Source organism: Canis lupus, chromosome 12 (genome assembly GCF_048164855.1).
Source record: "Canis lupus baileyi chromosome 12, mCanLup2.hap1, whole genome shotgun sequence".
Classification (NCBI taxonomy): domain Eukaryota; kingdom Metazoa; phylum Chordata; class Mammalia; order Carnivora; family Canidae; genus Canis; species Canis lupus.
Window position 1 is genome coordinate 31,601,717 of NC_132849.1, and position 19,699 is coordinate 31,621,415.

At 38.4% G+C, this 19,699-nt stretch overlaps 1 long non-coding RNA gene across 18 annotated transcripts in view; it reads left to right on the forward strand.

Annotated features, from left to right (window-relative positions):
• Positions 1-19,699, forward strand: part of LOC140601463 (uncharacterized) — a 660,248-nt gene that overhangs the window by 149,425 nt on the left and 491,124 nt on the right. For all 18 annotated transcript variants that reach the window (XR_012004466.1, XR_012004468.1, XR_012004467.1 and 15 more), the window contains one exon: positions 16,712-16,757. This is a non-coding gene — a long non-coding RNA (uncharacterized lncRNA). The remainder of the gene's footprint in view (positions 1-16,711; positions 16,758-19,699) is intronic.

Consider the following 19,699-nt stretch of genomic DNA (forward strand, 5'->3'; position numbering starts at 1 on the left):
TTTTGACCATTTTTGAATTGACTGTTTTTCTAATATTAAGTTTTGAGAATTTTTTGAGAATTCTTTATATGTTCTAGATACAAGTCCTTTGTTAGATATGTGATTGTGAATAGTTTCTTCCAGTCTATAGTTTATCTTTTTACCCTCTTAAACAGGATCTTTTTTCAGAGCAAAAGTTTTTAATTTTAATGCAGTCTAATTTATCAATTTTTCCTTTTATGTATTATTATTGTGATGTCAAGGATGTGATCTTATGTATTTTTCAATGTGAAGGATGAAAAGGAGAGCATTAAGCATGGGGAAAGGTAGATTGTTGCGAGGTTTTTTTCAACAGCCCAAGGGAAAAGGCAGTGTCGATATAGCTAGAGAGAAGAGAAAAATACTTTTGCTGGTGGCTGATATAATAGGACTTTGTGATCAACCATACATGGAAGGTGGGAGTATCAGGTGACCTTTGGGGTTTGGGTTTACATAATCGAGTGGATAGTTTTACCATTAACTGGGATGATTACATGAGGAAAGAGTAGGTTTGAGAGATGGGGCCAGGGTGACCAAGATTTGAGATTAGACACAATGAGTTTAGGGTACTGTTGGACATCTAGAGTGAAATATTTAGTGAGCATTTAGAGAAATGGGTCTAAACCTCAGGTGATGTTTGGAACTGAAGACATAGAGTTGGGAGTTATTGACACTCAAGTCTATGCTTGAAGCAAGACTTCTTGGAATGGGACTGGCTATATGGTTTCAATTCTGCACATTAAATAAGAAAATGCAATGGGGTTCAGTGAATAATGCAGAAAACCTGAAAACTGGCTGGGAGACTCCAGGTCCTCTTCTATTACCAAGAAGTTCTAGAAATCTGGACAAGCCAGTCTTTGAATATCTTCCTTTGGAAAGTGAATTCAGAGCATGGTTGTACTTTATTTCTTATTGAGTTGTTGAACCTTACACATAAGAAAGAAAAGTCAATAGACAGGTCTCTGACTTTTACCTCCAATCCTCTCTAATCTTTCTGTTCCAAACTTATCTAGAAGGAGTGGGGTTTAGCATTCTATCGAGTTTGCAATGAGAGACACCCATTTCAGTCTGCTGCATCTCTTTAATGCCACATGAAGTAAATAAAAGAAAAATGAGAAAGAAAACTTAAAAAAAGTAATAGCTGATGGAAATAGGTATTTGAAGATCAGCTTTTGATCAGCATGTGCTATCTAAGCCTTTAATTTTTAAAATGCTTGAGCACAGTGATTTATTTTCATGCTGTGAGTGAATGAAAGGGGAAAATTGAAATTCTTTTAAAAAGAAAGACTGCTGCCTGTGGTCTCGTAAAATAATAGCACTATGTTCTGAAGCTGGAAGCCCACACTGCCCTTAGATACACAAGCTGTGCTTGTAGGAAAAGAAAAATATGCAGGGAGGAATGGGCCTCATTGTATTTAAAAGGGATTTGGAGAGGTTTTGTCATTAGAGAGTGGCAATAAAGCCTTGAGGGCTCTGAAAATTAGACAAATGGATTCTGGTGCAGTAGGTTCTCCTGGCTGCTATTACAAGCCCACAGGGCCTCCCCCGACTGCCCTCCCCTGTCCCTGGAACGTTCTCTTGTACTCCTAGCTCTTCACCACTAACACATGCATGGATTCCCACCTGTATCTCTTTGTTAATCAGTCTGAAAAGAATTTTTTGGCCTGACAAGAAAAATTCCTCTTGAGGATGACACCTTAAAATGCGAAAAGGAGGTTATAAAGTGTGAGTAATCTGCTTGACGGGCGGTGCAGGTCTCCAGGTGGACTTTTAGGGAAAGGGGAAATGCGTGCCTTGTCCAGCAGGTGGCAGTGTGAGCACGTAGCAAGGCAATGGTGGGCGCTGGTTCTGCATATCCCGGAACGTAGGCTTCCAGTCCCCTACCTCTTACCTTTTAAGTCTGGCAAATTCTGTAAAAATCTTTCCATTTGATAATTTGTAGAAACACCACTTGTCTCTCTTCTATCCAGTGGCTTATTTTGAAAAGCTGAGCTTTTTAAATAAATGAGCAACCTACACAATATGAAGGAAATGAAACGCTTGATAGCCATTTGATGGCGAGTGTTTGCCTTGAGCACTCCACTGGCATAATGATCAAATGAGGACAAGGTCGTGGTTTTGATCTCTGCAGAGGCCAATTAGTTTTGTTTTATTGTGTGGCCAAGGACTTTACCTTAAATGTGTTTAACCACCTGGAAATGCCTGTTGGGCATGGAAGGGGGGTGGGGGACAATGCTGAAGTAGTTTGCTCAAAGAGATTCACTTGGGTTAAAAAAAGATTGGTCTCAGAGTCATGCAGACTTGCATCTGTGTCCCTGTTCTTACACCCAGTGGGTGTGTGACTCAGGTATTCTCTGAATCTTTCTTCCTGTCTGTAGGTGCCGTGTGAAGATGTTAGAATGAAATGTGTGGCACCCTGTAAGTGCTCTGTCAAGGATAGCTAGAAATAATAATGATGTTCAAAATCTATTGACTGTTCCTATAACGATTTACCTGGATTCTTTGTACACCAGGGAGAACAGGGTTTTATTCTAATGCCCTTTGCTTAGTTAACTCTTTGCTTCTGTAGGCCATCTAGATGGAACGTTATCCTTTCTGCCCTTGCTGGTCTCAAGCTGCTGGGAGGGATCTGACTTGGAGGACTGTCTGGGCTAAAAAGAGCAGGTTAAATATACACTGTCCTCACATCACTGCATCCCACAGCCAAATAGGAATGACCTTTGGATGATCAGTTGTCTTCCCTTTTGGTAGAGCTATTATGAGAGTATGAGATACACAGGTCATGTGACTTCTGCAAGAGAAGAGCACCCAGATTCCTTGTCCTCTGATTACTTACATTCATTGTTATGTAGATGGCATCCTATCAGCCGTTGCATTTCATGCTGTTCCTACAAGGACCTACATCATGCTTCTCCATCTCTCTACCTCCTGCCACGTCACCGGGTTTTGTCAGTCTTACCTTTAAAACATCTCTCAGATCTGTGCCGTGTCTCATCATCTGTATTTCACTCCTCTTGTCCATTTATCCTAATTTCTTCTGGATTTCTACAGTAAACCTTCAGCTGGCATACATGCATTCACTCAGTCCCTTCAAGGTCTCTCCTTGACTTTGAAGGTAGAGTGGTGGTCTTCCCACAGGCTCCAATTGCCTTTAGGTTGAAGATAACACTTTACTTACGAAGTCTTGCCTGGTCTGATTTCATTTCTCAACTGCACCCTTAGTGACCTGCTTTTCATTCCTTGGATTTGCTCCTATTCTTCTCATCTGTAGTCACCCACCTCTGCTCTTCTCTCTTTTGTTTCATGTAGATAGCACTACTAATCTTTGACTATCTCAGATCAAATGTCACTTCCTAGGAATCCTTCTTTGACTTCCCCAATTGGGCAAAGTAATAATAATGAAGTAGCAAATCCTTATGTAGTAGTTATCAAGTACCAACTTGATATTGATATAATATTGATATATTAACTAACTCATTTAACCCTCATTACAACCCTGTGTGGTAGACACTACTGTTACTCCTCTCTTACAGGTAAATAGATGGAAGGAAAGAAGGAAGTACTAAATACTTGGATGAGCAAATACAGATAAATGGAGGCTATGAACATTGACTACTAGGTGCTTTTCCCATTTATGCCAGACATGTTTTACATAATCTGATTCTTATGACAACCAAGGCAATTTATGTTCATTTTTCACCCGAGGTCTAAAGAGGCCAGGGGACCTGTCCAAAGCCAGGGCTGCTGAGGAAAGGAATGCTCACTGGGTGTGAATTTACACTGACTTCAGAGATCAAGCTCTTTACATGTCACTGTGTGGCCTCTTTTTTTTTTTTTTTTTTTTAAAAAAAAGATTTTATTTATTTATTCATGATAGACATAGAGAGAGAGAGAGACAGGGTGGGGAGTGTGGGCCAGAGACACAGACGGAGGGAGAAGCAGGCTCCATGCAGAGAGCCTGACGTGGGACTCGATCCTGGGACTCCAGGATCACGCCCTGGGCCAAAGGCAGGTGCTAAACCACTGAGGCACCCAGGGATCCCTGTGTGGCCTCTTCTGTCCTTTCAACCTACCTTTCCTTATCCTTCTCCTAACATTTTTTGTTCTTTTCTTCTAAGTCCTGAACAAGATCTTCCTTCTGTTCTTCAAGGTATCAGAGGTTTCAATAGATACTCTTCAGAGTATCAATAGAAACCCTGGCTAAGCCCTCTCAAGAGTAAGGTGGGACATGGCTATTTAGTACCAATATTACTCTACTTAAAAACTCAACTTGACCACTTCATGATTGCAGACATTTTTAGTATAGTCCTGGAAATTAAACTTTTTTTTTTTTTTCTGCATTTGGTCATAATATTACCTGATGGCAAAACTTTTCTATTTGTATCGCAGATGTGGGAGCACTGTACCCTTATGGGTTAATCTTTAAGCGAGAGAACGAGCTCTCCTGGGACTCCATCAGGAGGCTCAGGGGGACAAGAGTGGAATCCTGTGCTTACTTAAATAGTCCAGGTACATAAAGAAATGGTGTTGCCCAAAGAGTTGTCAGCAATGACCATTGCCATTTGTCAAATGCCTGTGATGTGCTATCACTGTACCTGGTACCTGCCATTTGTCATTTCTAATCTTTGTCACAGGACACTCTCCTGCCCCCCATGAGGGATTGGAACTGGGAAAAACAGAGGGGAGCAGGACACTTTGCTAGCCTCCTTGCAGCCCTGGAGCCTCTCAGCACTCTAGGGTAGTGTTTTTTTTACTCTCAGGACATCACATTCATTAGAGAATGGAGTAGGTTTTCCAAAGGTGATAGAGCTGAATATATTGCAGAGTGGGATTTGAATCCTGGTCTCCCTGATTCCAAAGACCATGTTCTTTTTGTTACCTCAAATAGTTCCTCATATCTCTAGTAAAACCTATAGTGATGCAATGCAGTTGTTTATAAGAATATTTTCCTTTTCACACTAGAATGTGAGCTTACCAAGGACAAGAGCTATGTATTATTTGTTACACCCCCAGTGCCAAGTACAGTGACTGTCACAGAGTAGATATGTGTTTGTTGACTAAAAGACCCTATAGGGGATCCCTGGGTGGCGCAGCGGTTTGGCGCCTACCTTTGGCCCAGGGCGCGATCCTGGAGATCCGGGATCGAATCCCACATCAGGCTCCCGGTGCATGGAGCCTGCTTCTCCCTCTGCCTGTGTCTCTGCCTCTCTCTCTCTCTCACTGTGTGCCTATCATGAATAAATAAAAATTAAAAAAAAAAAGACCCTATAGAATGGGTGGAGGTTTATTATTTATTAAGCATCTGAACTCCTCTTCATGGGAGGACTTTTATTCAAAAGGCACAGCATAAGGAATATAGCCAGTGGCAATATCTGGTCACAGATTGTACCTACACTTGTGGTTCATATAGCATGAAGTATAGAAAAGTTGAATTACTATCTTGTATACGAGAAACTAATGTGACATTGTGTGTCAACAGTACTGAAAAAAAAAAAGAATCTGAAGTCCTCTTTCATTCTGTTTGCCCACTTGAGTGCTCCATCTCTTCCCATCTTTGCATGCAAGACATCCACCATGTTGGCTGTAGGGAATACAGCTCAAAACCCATGCTCTATGCCAAGCCTCCTCCAGACATCCTGCTTACTTATGCCCCACTTCCCCTTGCCCATGCACCCTCACTTAGACATCCTTCACTCTGAAGCATTTGTTGGGCTGAGCATTGGAGAACCAGAGCATAGCTTTACTGAAAGACTGTGGATTACAGGCACCTAATGGAATCTGAGAATTATGCACACACACTGCAGAGAAGCAGGATTGCTGGAAGAAGGGATGGTGGTTATGCAGACAATTAAAATGCATACTGCATAGCACCAACATTTCCCCACAGTGCTAGCTAACAGTAGGTTTTAATTATGCAGTAATAAAAAAACCAGAGAAACAGCAGTAAATTATAATCTATTTTGGTGAATGATCTTAGTCCAATAGCTAAAATCTACAAATTACATAAAGCAAATATTTCAAATTAAATCACAGAGTGTTTGTAAAGCACTGCTTGTGCATGAGGCATCCCCATTTTTTATTGCCACCTTGCTGTTTATGGCTAGGTAGCATGGTCCTGAGTTGGGGATGGAGTGGGGGACCCGCAGGTTGGGGCCAAAATGGAATTGGCACATGTGGGATGGTCTAGGAGTGAGAAACTCCTAGCCCTGGAGTAAATGAAAAGGGGCCTAAGTGATTTGCAGGGCTGCAGAGGGTTTTCCTTGGCTCCTTGTAGCTGTTGATACCAGGTAAGGGAGAGGATCTCTGCACTCTTGGCCAGGTGTGGAGAGAAGAGGAGAGGGCATCAGCCAGGCCTGAGGCAGGGATTGCAGTTTCTTAACTCACTTGCAGCAAAATTCATAACTGTCGAGGGCTCTAGACTGCCAGGAAGGTATGGCTATTTCAAACATCCTGTTTCCCTGTGCTGTTAGCACTTCTGAGCCCCGCTTTGAGAAGCTATGGTGGCCAGTCCAGGTTTTATGAAAGCTGAAGTTTATAGAATTTTGGGAACCCATGAAGAAATGAGCAAAAAAATGCCTTAACTTGCAAATTTTATAAAAATATATGACATGTGAGGGGTACCTGGGTGGTTTAGTTGGTTAAGCAACTGGCTTTTGATTTTGGCTCAGGTCATGATCTCAGGGTCCTGGGATGGAGCCCTGCATGGGGCTCCCCACTCAATGGGAAGTCTGCTTGAAATTCTCTCTGCATCTTCTTCTGCCCCTCCTGCTCATGCTCTCTCTCTCTCTCTCTCTTTCTAAAATAAATAAATAAATCTTAAAAAAAAATCTGTATATATGACATGTGAACACCTTGCTAGGGCTTCAGGTTAATTAGCTTCACATAATTCTACCTTTATCAACAACTTTTGGGGTCACTTGCAAAATGTATACTGCCTATAAGGTTTTTATGAACCTCATGCAGCCAGCAAATGCCATGGCAGATAGGTAAAGCAGTATCTTGAGCCTGTCAGTCACTAAGTCATACACATTTGGTCAAGATTTACAGAAACCATCAGTCATTGATTATTACTTCATGCCAGGCATTGTTAGCACAGCTGGTGCTAATATAAAACATATAGTTTTATATTAGTTTCAAGTGTACAACATAATGATTCAACAATTCTATACATTACTCAGTGCTCCTCATGGTAAGTGTTGCTCTTAATCACCTTCACCTATTTCATGTCTCCCACTCGCCTCTCCTTTGGCAACTACCAGTTTGTTCTCTATATTTAAGAGTCTGTTTTTGTTTGTTTGTCTTTTTCTTGGTTTTGTTTCTTAAATTCCACATATGTGTGAAATCATGGTATTTGCCTCCCTCTGGTTTATTTCACTTAGCATTATACCTTCTAGATTCATCCATGTTATTGCAAATGGCAAGATTTCATTATTTTTTATGGCCAGTATTCCATTGTATATATGGATATATGCCGTATCTTTTTTTTATCCATTCATGTTTTGATGGACACTTGAGTTGCCTCCCTATCTTGGCTATTATAAATAATGCTGCAACAAACAGAGGGGGCATATGCTTTTTCTAATTAGTGTTTTCATTTTCTTTGGGTAAGTATCCAATAGCAGAATTACTGGGTCATACAATAATTCTATTTTTAATTTTTTGAGGAAACTCTATACTGTTCTCCATAATGGCTGCATCAGCTTGCATTCCTACCAACAGCATAAGGGTTCCTTTTTCTCCATATCCTCATCAATACTGGTTGTTTCTTCTATTTTTGATTTTAGCCATTCTGACAGATGTAAGGTGATATCTCATGGTGGCTTTTTAAAAAGATTTTATTTATTTATTCATGAGAATAAATAAGAGAGAGGCAGAGACATAGGCAGAGGGAGAAGCAGGCTGCCTGTGGGGAACCTGATGTGGGTTCAGTGTGATGTGGGGCTCAATCCCAGAATCCCGGGATCATGACCTGAGCTGAAGGTAGATGCTCAACCACTAAGCCACCAGGTGCCCCTCTTATTGTGGTTTTGATTTGCATTTCCCTGATGATGAGTCATGTTAAGCATCTTTTCATGTGTCTGTTGGTCATCTGTATGTCTTCTTTGAAAAAAATGTCTATTCAGGTCCTCTGCCCATTTTTAATTGGATTATTTTTTTGGTGTTGAGTTGTATGAATTCCTTATATATTTTAAATACTAACCTCTTATTGGATATGTCATTTGCAAATGTCCTTTTCCATTTGGTAGATTGCCTTTTTGTTGATCGTTTCCTTCACTGTGCAAAAGCTTTTTTAAAATTTTTTTTTTAGGATTTTATTTATTTGGGAGAGAGACAGAGTATGGGCACAAGCAGGGGGAAGGGCAGAGGGAGAGGAAGAAGCAAATTTCCCACTGAGCAGGGTGCCTGATGCAGGGCTTGATGCGGGGCTCAATGTGGGATTTGATGTGGGATTATGACCTGAGCCAAAGGCAGATGCTTAACTAGCTGAGCCACCCAGGCTCCCCAGGATGCAAAAGCTTTTTATTTTGGTATGGTCTCAACAGTTGAATTTTGCCTTTGTTTCTGTTGCTTCAGGAGACATATCTAGAGAAATGTTTCTACAGTTGATAGCAGAGATTCCTGCGTATGTTTCCTTCCAGGAATTTATGATTTCAGGTCTCACATTTACATCGCTAATTCATTTTGAGTTTATTTTTGTGTATGGTATAGGAAAGTGGTCCAGTTTCATTCTTTTGCATGTAGCTGTACAACACCATTTGTTGAAGATAATGTCTTTTCCCCATTGCATATTTTTGCTTCCTTTGTCATAAATTAATTGACCTAAATCATGGATTTATTCCTGGGCTATTGTGTTCTATTAATCTATGTGTCTGTTTTTATGACAGTACTGTACTGTTTTGATTACTACAGCTTTGTAGTATATCTTGAAATCTGGGATTGTAGTACCTCCAGTTTTGTACATCTTTTTAAAAGATTGTTTTTAGCCAGCTATGTTGAATGACAGAGAATGAGGTGGAGAGAACACTTTCTTAAAGGCCCAATGCATTTGCTATTGCAGACTTTACCATTAGCTGGAGGATGCTCATATCTTTTCCTTGTGAGATCTTGGTATCCTGTGACAGTGACCATGGTGGCACGAGAAGGTTCCTATCTTTCTTGGATATTCTGGCACGTGGTTTCCCCCCCACAACCAGTATCAGTAACTACAATCACCCAGGATTACATAGATCCTACTTGCTAACTAGGACAGTTCATAATTATCTGAGGTCCTTGATAAAAATGTACATTTATGGAGCTTTCCTGACTTCCTACCTAAGTCTTCCTGAAATAGAAGCTTTGGAGACAAACACCTGTGAATTTGTACTTTTAATAAATACTTTAGGTGTTTCTTAAAGCCTAGTGAGGTTGGATATCATTGAATCCAAGGACAGGTGAAACACATTCTAAAGTAATAAGAAGATGTGTATTTTCACTGGGTGAGCTAATTGAATAGGTAGGAACAGACAGCAGAGCATAATTCCTAATGAGTGGCAGAAAGAAGATAATAAAGTAACATAGTTCTGTGTTTATTGTATGTCAGAAACTACACTAAGCATTATATGAATATTTCATTTAAAGCTCCCCACAGTCTTTGAGGCAGAGCAGTTTTTAGCTCCCTTTTATGGATGGGAACACAGGTTCAGAGATGTTAAGCAACTTGCCCAAGTCACATAGCTATAAGAGATGGAGTCCAGATTTGAATCCTTGCAGTAGGATGTCAGAGCCCGTATTCTTTCTCCTATGTTACACAGACCAAAATATTGCCTAACCTGGAGAAGCTACAATGCTCAGTTTTGGGGTGCAGAGGAGAGTCCAGAATACTCTCCCAGATGCAATGGAAGCTATCCCCTAAAGGCACTGTTGGTACAGTTCAACATCCATGGCACTGGGACTGCCATGGTAGTTAGAGGCAGTGTGTGGAGGCTCATAAGCATGTGGCTCTGCCTCAAGTATGAGACACTGATGCCCCTGGCAACATAAGAGGGGGAAGTAGCCCTGGCTGAAAGAGGCACCTGTGGGCAGTGATGGGGATGGTGGTGTGTGCTGACTCACCTGGCAGGCAGGGTGGTTACAGTGTGGTATGTTGTCTAAGAGTGTGGAATTGAGAATCAGACAACCTAGGGCTTACCCATGTGACTGACTCGACCCCTTGTTCACTATGTGACCATGTTCCTTGTCTACTGATGCTGTGGCAGATTCCTATAAATAACAATTTAAAATAGCACCCATTTATTATCTCATAGTTCTGTGGGTCAGAAGTTTATGTAAAGTGTGGCTTAGAAGCATCCTCTACTCAGGAACTCAAAAGACTGAAATCAAGATTTTGGCTATGCTTTTATATGTGGGCTCTGGGAAAGATTCTACTTCTAAGGTAATTCAGGATGTTGGCTGAATTTAGTTCAATTCAGTTGCCATTGTAGGACTAAGACTCTTATTTACTAAACACAGGCCCCTTTCATTTTTAAATAAAGAAGGACCTGTCGAGTCTTTTTCATTCTTTGAATCATTAAGTACTTCTGCTACCATCCAGAGGAGATTGTTCTTTTTAAGGGCTCATTTGATTAGCTTAGGCTCATTGAACACTCCAGGATAATCTTCCTAGTTTAGGGTCAACTGATTAGGTACCTTAAATACATCTGCCATGTAATTATGTAACAATGATTCACAGGAGCAAGACCAGGGAGCAAAGATCATGGGGGCAAAATTCTGCCACCACAGTGATCCTGGGCAAGATCTCCTGGACTTAGTGGCTTAAAAACACCAGTTTTATAAATATGTGATATTCGCAGAAACCAAGATTTTTTGTTTTGCTCTAATAAGAGTTTTATATTACTCTGAAATTCTGTGTTCCATTCAAAGGCAACATATATTTTCCAAATGATGACTTGAAAGCTAAGAATGAACTAAAATAACGTCTTTTGGAAAATCTGCTAAAATAGTATCCAGAAGCAGCATGCATCATTTATCCACCCCATCCTCTACCCACCCTCCCACCTCCTCACTCACCATGCTGATTTGAAATTTTTCTAAAATCCTTTTCATTAAATTCTGAATGCAAAGCTAATGGACACCATTTAGCCAATGATAATGCCAGACTATACTTCAGTGGTTCCCGCCCCTACCCCCCCAAGAAAAAGCATACCTACAAGCAATGCCTTTTAAAAAGAGTATTTGAACCAATGTCTAATTTGAAGAAAATGAATACCTAGAGAAATAACATGGATACCTTATAATTTTTTAGTCAAAAACTGTCAAATGGTTCTCATGTACTACAATTTTTTCATAGTAATTCACTCAAAAGTGTTTCTCTTCCACTGTGCTCTTTCCAAAAGCTCATTGAGAGTCATCCTCTTCCGTAAGTTATTGAATGGATGTGGTCTTTCATTCTATGTGCTCTCCAAAGAACATTTTGGTATTGAAGAATGACAATAAAGATGGAAAAATTAGAAATTAAATATAGTTCCAGTTTCTAAGATTAAAGTGCACCTTATTTTAAGGTTGGCAACCTTCGTATGCATGCTACTTCTTGGTGTAGTACAAAGAGAACAAACAACTTTAATTTTTCTGAGTATAAAACAATGGAAAAAACCCTACTTTTAATTAGCATGGACAGATATAAATGATGAGAGCAGTGCAGCCTGAGTGTTTTGTTTGCATTGTTTTTGTGGTTGTACAGAGAGAAATGACTTTGAATTCAGTGTAATGGATGAAACTTTTAATCAGTTTTTATATGGACAATGGACCAATTTGAAATTTTGCTAAGCAAGAAAATCCATAGTTTTCTTGGATTTGTGCAGTCCCTTAAGGAGTGTACATGGTGTTAACAGACCTGTGTTCTGGTGTCCCTTCTGTACAGTGATCCTACTTACAGTGACTGTTTTATTTTTATGAGAATTGAGGTTATTCATATTCCTCTGTGTTCATTTTAGAAAAATTAGAAAATACAGATAAGCAAAAAAGGAAGAAAAAAATTCATCTCACAGATGGCCTCTTTTGCTTGTGGTGTATATATATATATATATATATCATGTATATGATATATATATCTTTCCAGTTTTAAAAAAATGCATATGTAGATAAATTAAGCTATGTACTATGTCATATGTATACTTTCCCTCTTTACTTAGTAGCTGGTGTCTATTGTGGTCATGTTTACTATGGTCACTGATTATAATCATGATTCCAGAAAAGCTTTTTGCTTCTGATTTTTGAGTCAGGTGCTCCACAACACTTGTGCTCATCCAGCATGTCAGCATTTTCTGCAAGGCCAGGAGTGCAGTGAATGGGTCAGAGGCTAAAAGGGAGCTAAACTCTAATGACCAGTTTACAACAGTATTTTTGGATTTCCCCATTCAGAGCTCTAGGGATCTTTCTTCTGCTACAACTTCATTCCATAGGGCCTTCAAAAGTGACTTTACTTAATTCCTCCAATTCTCAGAGGCTGATAAGCATCACTGATGGAAAAATGGACCAATATTTGTTAAGTCAGTTACCCAAAAAATCAGCCAAGACTAGAAGTGACACTCCTTAATTCCAAATCCACAGCATCTCTTTTATTTCACTCCCTCCCTGTGCCACAAGAAAGGGAACTTTGCACACATGTTTGCAGGCTTTATGTGACCAAGAAAGCCTACTCTGAAGTGAATGAAACTCTGACAATTACATCCTAGCATTTCCCCCAGAAAACCTTTACCTTTGAATAGTGTCCAGGCATATTTTGAAAACAAGTCTTAAAAAAAAGACTTGATACAACTTGAACATAAAGATATTGTCAACAAATCCCTAAATATTTTTAAAGAGAATGAATATATGAGTCATAAATAAAAAGCAGTTTCACACAAGAAACACAACACTACTTAAGCTGTTAAAAGAGAGGAGTATTGTCCTTCAGAGGGGTTGCTATGAAAGAATATGTTTTTGTTGTTATGAAACTGTTGTTTTCTCAACTAATTTTGAGATTCATCATAGCTTTAGGATCAGTTTATAAGGTACACCAGGAAACTACTCCCATTACTCCACAGTCTTGCTACCTAGTATTTGAGCAAACCCAACTATAGTATTCAACTTGAAAACCTATTTCAGTTGGCTTAAAATAATGTTTATATCTTGAAAACAAAATGAAATAAGAGCAACTCTACCATGAGCTGATTTCCTGCCACAGAGGCTTTTCAAAGCGACATGTACCAAGCCCTCAAGACAGTTTTGAAAGAGAGGCTCCGGAATTTTATTTTTTAAAGATTTATTTATTTGAGAGAGAAAGTGTGCAAGTGTGTGCAAGCAAGGGGTGGGAGTGGGGATTGGGGTGGGCAGAAGGAGAGGGAAAAATCCTCAAGCAGATTCTCCACTGAGCGGGGAGCCAGACACAAGGCAGGGCTCTATCCCAAGACCCCGAGATCATGACCTGAGCTGAAATCAACAGTTGGCCACTTAACCGACTGAATCACCCAGGCACCCCTTGAGAGGCTCCAGAATGTTCTGAGCAAGGGCAGCAATGCCTGTGAGAGTAAGTGAGGATACATTCTGAGCTGACTGCTTTGAAGGAGATAAAAAATCATTTGGATGTTGAATTCTGGCATGTTGCTCAAACGAGGAGTTTCTATTATCTTGTATGTTGATCCAGGATATGAGATTTCTCTGTTATTTATAATAGCTGTCATCCTTTTCACCTGCTAAATCAACAGTGAGAATTTCTTTGCCACTAGAAAATATATATGAAGAGCTACTATTCTGGAAAGATCATAAAGGTTGAATAATTAAATGATGGGGTTTTATTGGAGCAGTATAATTTCTGCTGTGTTTAGTTAAAGAATCTGCTTTTTCTTTGTAAACATTAAAAGTTTGTAAATGAGGGACCTGTAGAGAGCCAAAAAGTCATTCCATCTTTAATTTTTCTGATCACTGAGTAGACCAGTGGTCACAGAAGAGAAGAGAGAGCATATAGGGATGGAAGGGATGGAACAGAGAGAGGAAACGGAGCAGAGTGGAGGAATAGAGACCTATCCAATATTCTTCTTTTTCTGTCCTTGCCCCACAGAAAATCTGACTATGCCTTTGAATTTAGTCCCTTTTCTACATTAGTTGGGACAAAGCATAGGCCCAGGGCTGCTGTTAGAAATCTTTGTTGGTAGTAGTAAGTTTTACTGAGTAGCACTTGACATTCCTTTTTTTTTAATTAAGATTTTTAAAAAATGTATTTATTCATGAGAGATACACAGAGAGAGAGAGAGAGGCAGTGACACAGGCAGAGAGAGAAGCAGGCTCCATACAGGGAACCCAACGTGGGACTCAATCCTGGGTCTCCAGGATCACACCCTGAGCTGAAGGCGGTGCTAAACCACTGAGCCACTGGGGCTGCCCTGTATCTAATTTTAGAATTAAATTTTATCATAGACATGTAGGTATAGGAAAAAATATAGTATATATAGTGTTCAGTACTATCTGTGGTTTCAGACATCCACTAGGAGTCTTGGAATGTATCTCTTACAGGTAAGAGGGGACTATTGTAAATTATTTGCATGAGAAATTATCTTCTATTCACCAAAGGTAATCATACATTAGAGGAATATTGAAAACAGCAGAACTTCCTTTACATGTAAGATTAGATCCTCATTTTTATTTCTGATGGTGTTTGTAATGAAATAGCAAAAACAGTCGTTTAATTGGGCCCTCTGTAAAGCACATCACCTGCGTTCTGGGTCTTGAAGTGCTCTTAATTAGGCAGGCAACCTCATGAAAGAGAAATAGAAATATCCAATAATTGTATATAAGACCTAATGAAAGTATTACTGGGTGAGCCAAGGAAGATATATTTCTGCATAAAAAAAGTGCAGTCAGTATCTTTGTATGACATTAGTTTCTTTTTTTTTTTTTTGACATTAGTTTCTTAAAGGAATGGAAAAACTTCAAGTTTAGAAATTACATAGAAATTACATAGAAATTCAGATTGAAGAATTCAAAGAACACCTGGACTACTTGGCTTTGCTTTTCTCCAGGCATACCTTTAAATTGGATGAGTAAATGCTGAGAATGAGTGAGTGAGGTATTTCAAGTCAAGACTAGGTTTGAGAACTAAGAGGACAAGAGAATTAGGAAAGAACCTGAACCCCTGCATATAACAGGGCACCCAAATGGAAACTCTAGCAACAAAGTGGATCAAACTGCTATAGACTGGTATCCCTAATGCTACAAATAAGATACATACTAGATAACAATAACAGCAACAACAACATAATAATGAATGCTGAGCTTAAAAAAATGAAATAATTAAGTGCAAAATAAAGAGAGAACTCAAAGCAAGAGCCACAGAAGAGCAGGAAATATAGACTTAGGCTGCAGAGAGTTTGAGGGGGCTCTTGCATAAAGCTTCCGGGAAAGGAGACTGGGGGAAACTAAGGAAGAAGCAGGGAAGTTTTCTGGGTGCCAGGGAATGTGAGGTAAAAAATCAGTTTTAAGAAATCAAAGCGGGCAACCTGGGTGGCTCAGCGGTTTAGCGCTGCCTTCAGCCCAGGGCGTGATCCTGGAGACCCGGGATGGAGACCCATGTTGGGCTCCCTGCACGGAGCCTGCTTCTCCCTCTGCCTGTGTCTCTGCCTCTCTCTCTCTCTCTCGATCTCTCTCCCTCTCTGTGTCTCTCATGAATAAATAAATAAAATCTTTTTTTTAAAAAAGAAATAAAAGCCCCCAATTTTACTTATTTTACTATTTAGTATTAGAATTAGAGTTTTATTAAATTATTAATAAAACTGGTTCTGATACTTTTGAAGTCCTCAGAGTAGCAAATGTTAAACCACTCTTTATGGATAATTCCATAAATCAGAGCCCTTGAGACATCTTAGAAAATACTACCCTCACTGAAAATGATCTCATAATGAAAATCATAAATTATGTGAGAAAATTATGCATCACGAGAGAAAATTAACCGATGCAAGATATAGGAGAATTAGTATTCCATTAAATAGAGGAAGGAGAACGATCTGAAAGATTTTATACAGTAAGTGTATTTAAAGAGCTTATAAAGCTTAATGAAGGAATAAAAACCAAAGTAAATGAACTGATGGTATAGAAAAAGAACATGTAGATTTGAAACAAGTCAAGTGGAACTTCTAGAAATAAAAAAATAGTTACTAAAATTATAAATTTCAGAGGAATTTGGGTGGCTCTGTCAATTAAGCATCCAGCTCTTGATTTCAGCTCAGGTCATGATCTCAGGGTCATGAGATTGAGCCCTATTTCAGGCTCTGTGCTCAGCAGGGAGTCTTCTTGAGATTCTCTTTCCCTCTGCCTTTGGCTCTTCCCCTACTCATTCTCTCTTGCTCTCTCTTAAAATAAATAAATAATTCTTTAAGATTATAAATTTAACACATGCCTTAAATAGCATATTAGGTACAACAAAGAGATAATTAATGAAGTGGAAGATGGATTTGAGGAAGTCACCTCATGTGCTGATAAAAAAAATAGAAAGTATGGAAAAATGGCTAAGAAACCTGGAGGAGAGAATGAGAAGGCCCAGCCTAAATCTAATAGTGAAAATAAAAAGAGAGCTTTTTTAATGACTTAAGGTATAATTCCTGATACATATGGAATGAATGGCTAAGTAAGATGTAATGGTGATATATATATATATATATATATATTTTTTTTTTTTTTTTTACAGAACTGAAGAAATCTATCAATCTGCACTTTCAAGAAGCACTACTCAGGTTATAAAGAATCTGAAATACATTTACATATAGACATCCTGTGGCAAACACCACAGAATTATTTAAGGCATAGACAAAACCATAAAAGCAACCAGAGAGAAAAGGCTAATTTCTTGCTGATGGATGTCTCATTAACAGTGTACTGCATAGGAAAATGGAATAATAGTTTGAAGGTTTTGAAAGAAAATTTGTTGACTTAGAATTATATACCAAGCTAAACTATAATTCAGGAGTGAAGATAAAATATAAACATTTCCAGGTTAACAAAAACAGAACACTTAAAGACCTTTGCTCTCAGAACTTAAAAAAGAGTGTACTTCAAGAGGGAGGAAGGAAGGAATTAGAATAAAAAGTAGTGGTGAGGTAAGATATTACTGAGAATATTGGTAAATTTGAATAAACACTGATAATAAAAATAAAATTGATTTGAGTGGCTGTTAAAGTGGAAGCAAAATATTCTACAGTAATATCATGGAAAATGAGGGTCTGGAGCCAAGGAAGATTGGAGTCTATATTGTTTAGGAGGAAGAAAGAATGCTCAAAGTCACTAATTATCAGATAATTATAAGAGAAGATAACAGTAAGATATTAGCTTATATCAACCAAATTGTAAAAACCAAACAGATGGCTAACATACAATTAACAAGCATGTGGAGAGACAGAAACTCTCGAGTACTAGTGGTACAAGTTCAAAGTTTCCAGCCATTCTGGAAAATAATTCACAGTCAGTTTTTAGTAAAATTACACATGCAAATTTTGTATTACCCGGTAATGCCAATCCTCAGAGAAGTTCTTACTCTAGTTTAGAAGCCACACATAAAAATGTTATTTGCATGTTGTTTGTAGAAGCAGAAAGTGAAGGACACTTGGGGTCCCCAATCTTGAATGGCTAAGTAAGATGTAATGGTTGTATATTATGAGATAATACATACTATTTAGGATAAAAAAACTAGACGTACACATGGCCACATAGATAAGTCTTAAAAACAATGTTGAGTGAAACATGCAAGAAACAGAATGAAAGTTAGTATAAATGCTATTTATGTAAACTGAAAAAAAATACCTATTCAAAACACAGCTACATATTTAATAATCACATTAGGCTTATTTTTTAAAAAGATTTTATTTATTTATTTGAATGAGAGTGAGAATGAGAGAATAAGCAGAGGGAGGGGCAAAGGAAGAGGGAGAAGCAGATTCCCACTAAGCTTGGAGCCCAATGTGTGGCTCGATCCCAGCACCCTGGGATCATGGCCTGAGCCAAAGGTAGACGCTTAAATGACTGAGCCATCCAGGTGCCCCTCATGTTAGGCTTATTAAAATTGTGTTCTAATCACATGAGAAGGGTGATATATGAAGGAGGGAAATGGGACAAAAATAAAAAATTGTGTACAACTAGTGATAATTTGTGGTAAAATGAAAAATGTGATTAACTCAATTCCTTGTGCTTGAGATCCAATTCAAATTGTGGAGAAGGCAAAATGAGATGAAATAAATAAAGGTAAGAATATCAATAATAATAATGAGTGTAAATAGATTCAATTTGACTGCTGAAAGACAAAAATCTCAGATTGAAAGGAAGATTTTTTTTCTTTTTTAAGAGACATAGCTAAAACCTGACAGTAAAGAGATGGGAAAAGCACATATCAGACAAATCAGAACTGAAAGAATCCTGGTATAACAATATTAATGTCAAACTAAATAAGATTCTAACTCATAGAACAATATTAGGAATGAAAGGGATAATTGTGGATAATAGGGAATGTTTACCAGGAGGCTATACCAATATAGCAGTATAGCCAATACACTGAATAATAATTCAGGTGCGGTGTACTTCATAACATAGTTGTAAAATATATAAATACAAGAACCAAAAACTGACAGGAATACAATTGTAATTGATAAAAGTTCGTAGTCCTAGTAGGTGATTAATAGACTTCTTCTGAAAGAGGTAAGTAGAAAAACATTTATCATATTCTCTCTAAGTGCAAATGAAGTGTGTAGAAATACTAAACACACATTTAGTCCAAAGTTAAGTCTTAATATATTCCAAAGAATGCCTATCATACAGATCATGTTCTACAACTATAATATTAATAATAATATTAGGTACCAATAACAAGAAAGATATCAAAATAGTGATTTAAAAATTCTCAAAAGCAACAACTTTGTATGTAAACTGAAGAATAATATGCCTAAATCTAAAAGGGTAAACCCATGGGAGGGCTTTTCTGTTTTTGGATAACGGGTAAGCCGAGGAAGTTAAGGAGGGCAAACAACATAATACAAATCCGTGTGAGAATAACCAAATCTTTATGTTATTTGGTCCTCAGAGCAATTTTGAGGTAGATGTTGCTATTCCCAGTTTTCCAGGTTAAGAAACTGAGGGTCAGTAGCTTGCATAGAGTCACATAACTTACAAGTTACGGAAAGAGAATTCACATCTATTTCTTTTCCTACTGGAGTAGAGAGAGATGCACATGGAAAAGTAAATGACCTTTAAAAAGAAGAGATAGAATGGCTAATATGTACAAGAAATCCAAGAGATAGAGGTATTGTTGACTTGGTCATTCATTGGGCAGTTCTTCTGGGAGGCAACAGGTAGAGGAGGCCACGTGTGACTTCTCTAAAGAGTTGATACTAGATAAGCAAACTTTCCCAGAAGAGAGAATAGCTCTATCTCTTGTTCCTAAAAGCATTTTATAAACTATAAATCATGTAACAAATGCTAGGTATTATCATTAATTTTATATGTTGCCCAGAAGCCCTTGTGCTTCCTGGAAACTTTATGGAAAAAATTCATATCAATAAATTTTCAGGTAACATAATGTATGCTGAAAGAGTGGCACAAGAACTTTATTAGGAGATTTTCACCATGTCCTTGGACAAGAGGATAAAATAAGATGGTGCATATGAAACTTTCCAGTGAGATAACAGTACTG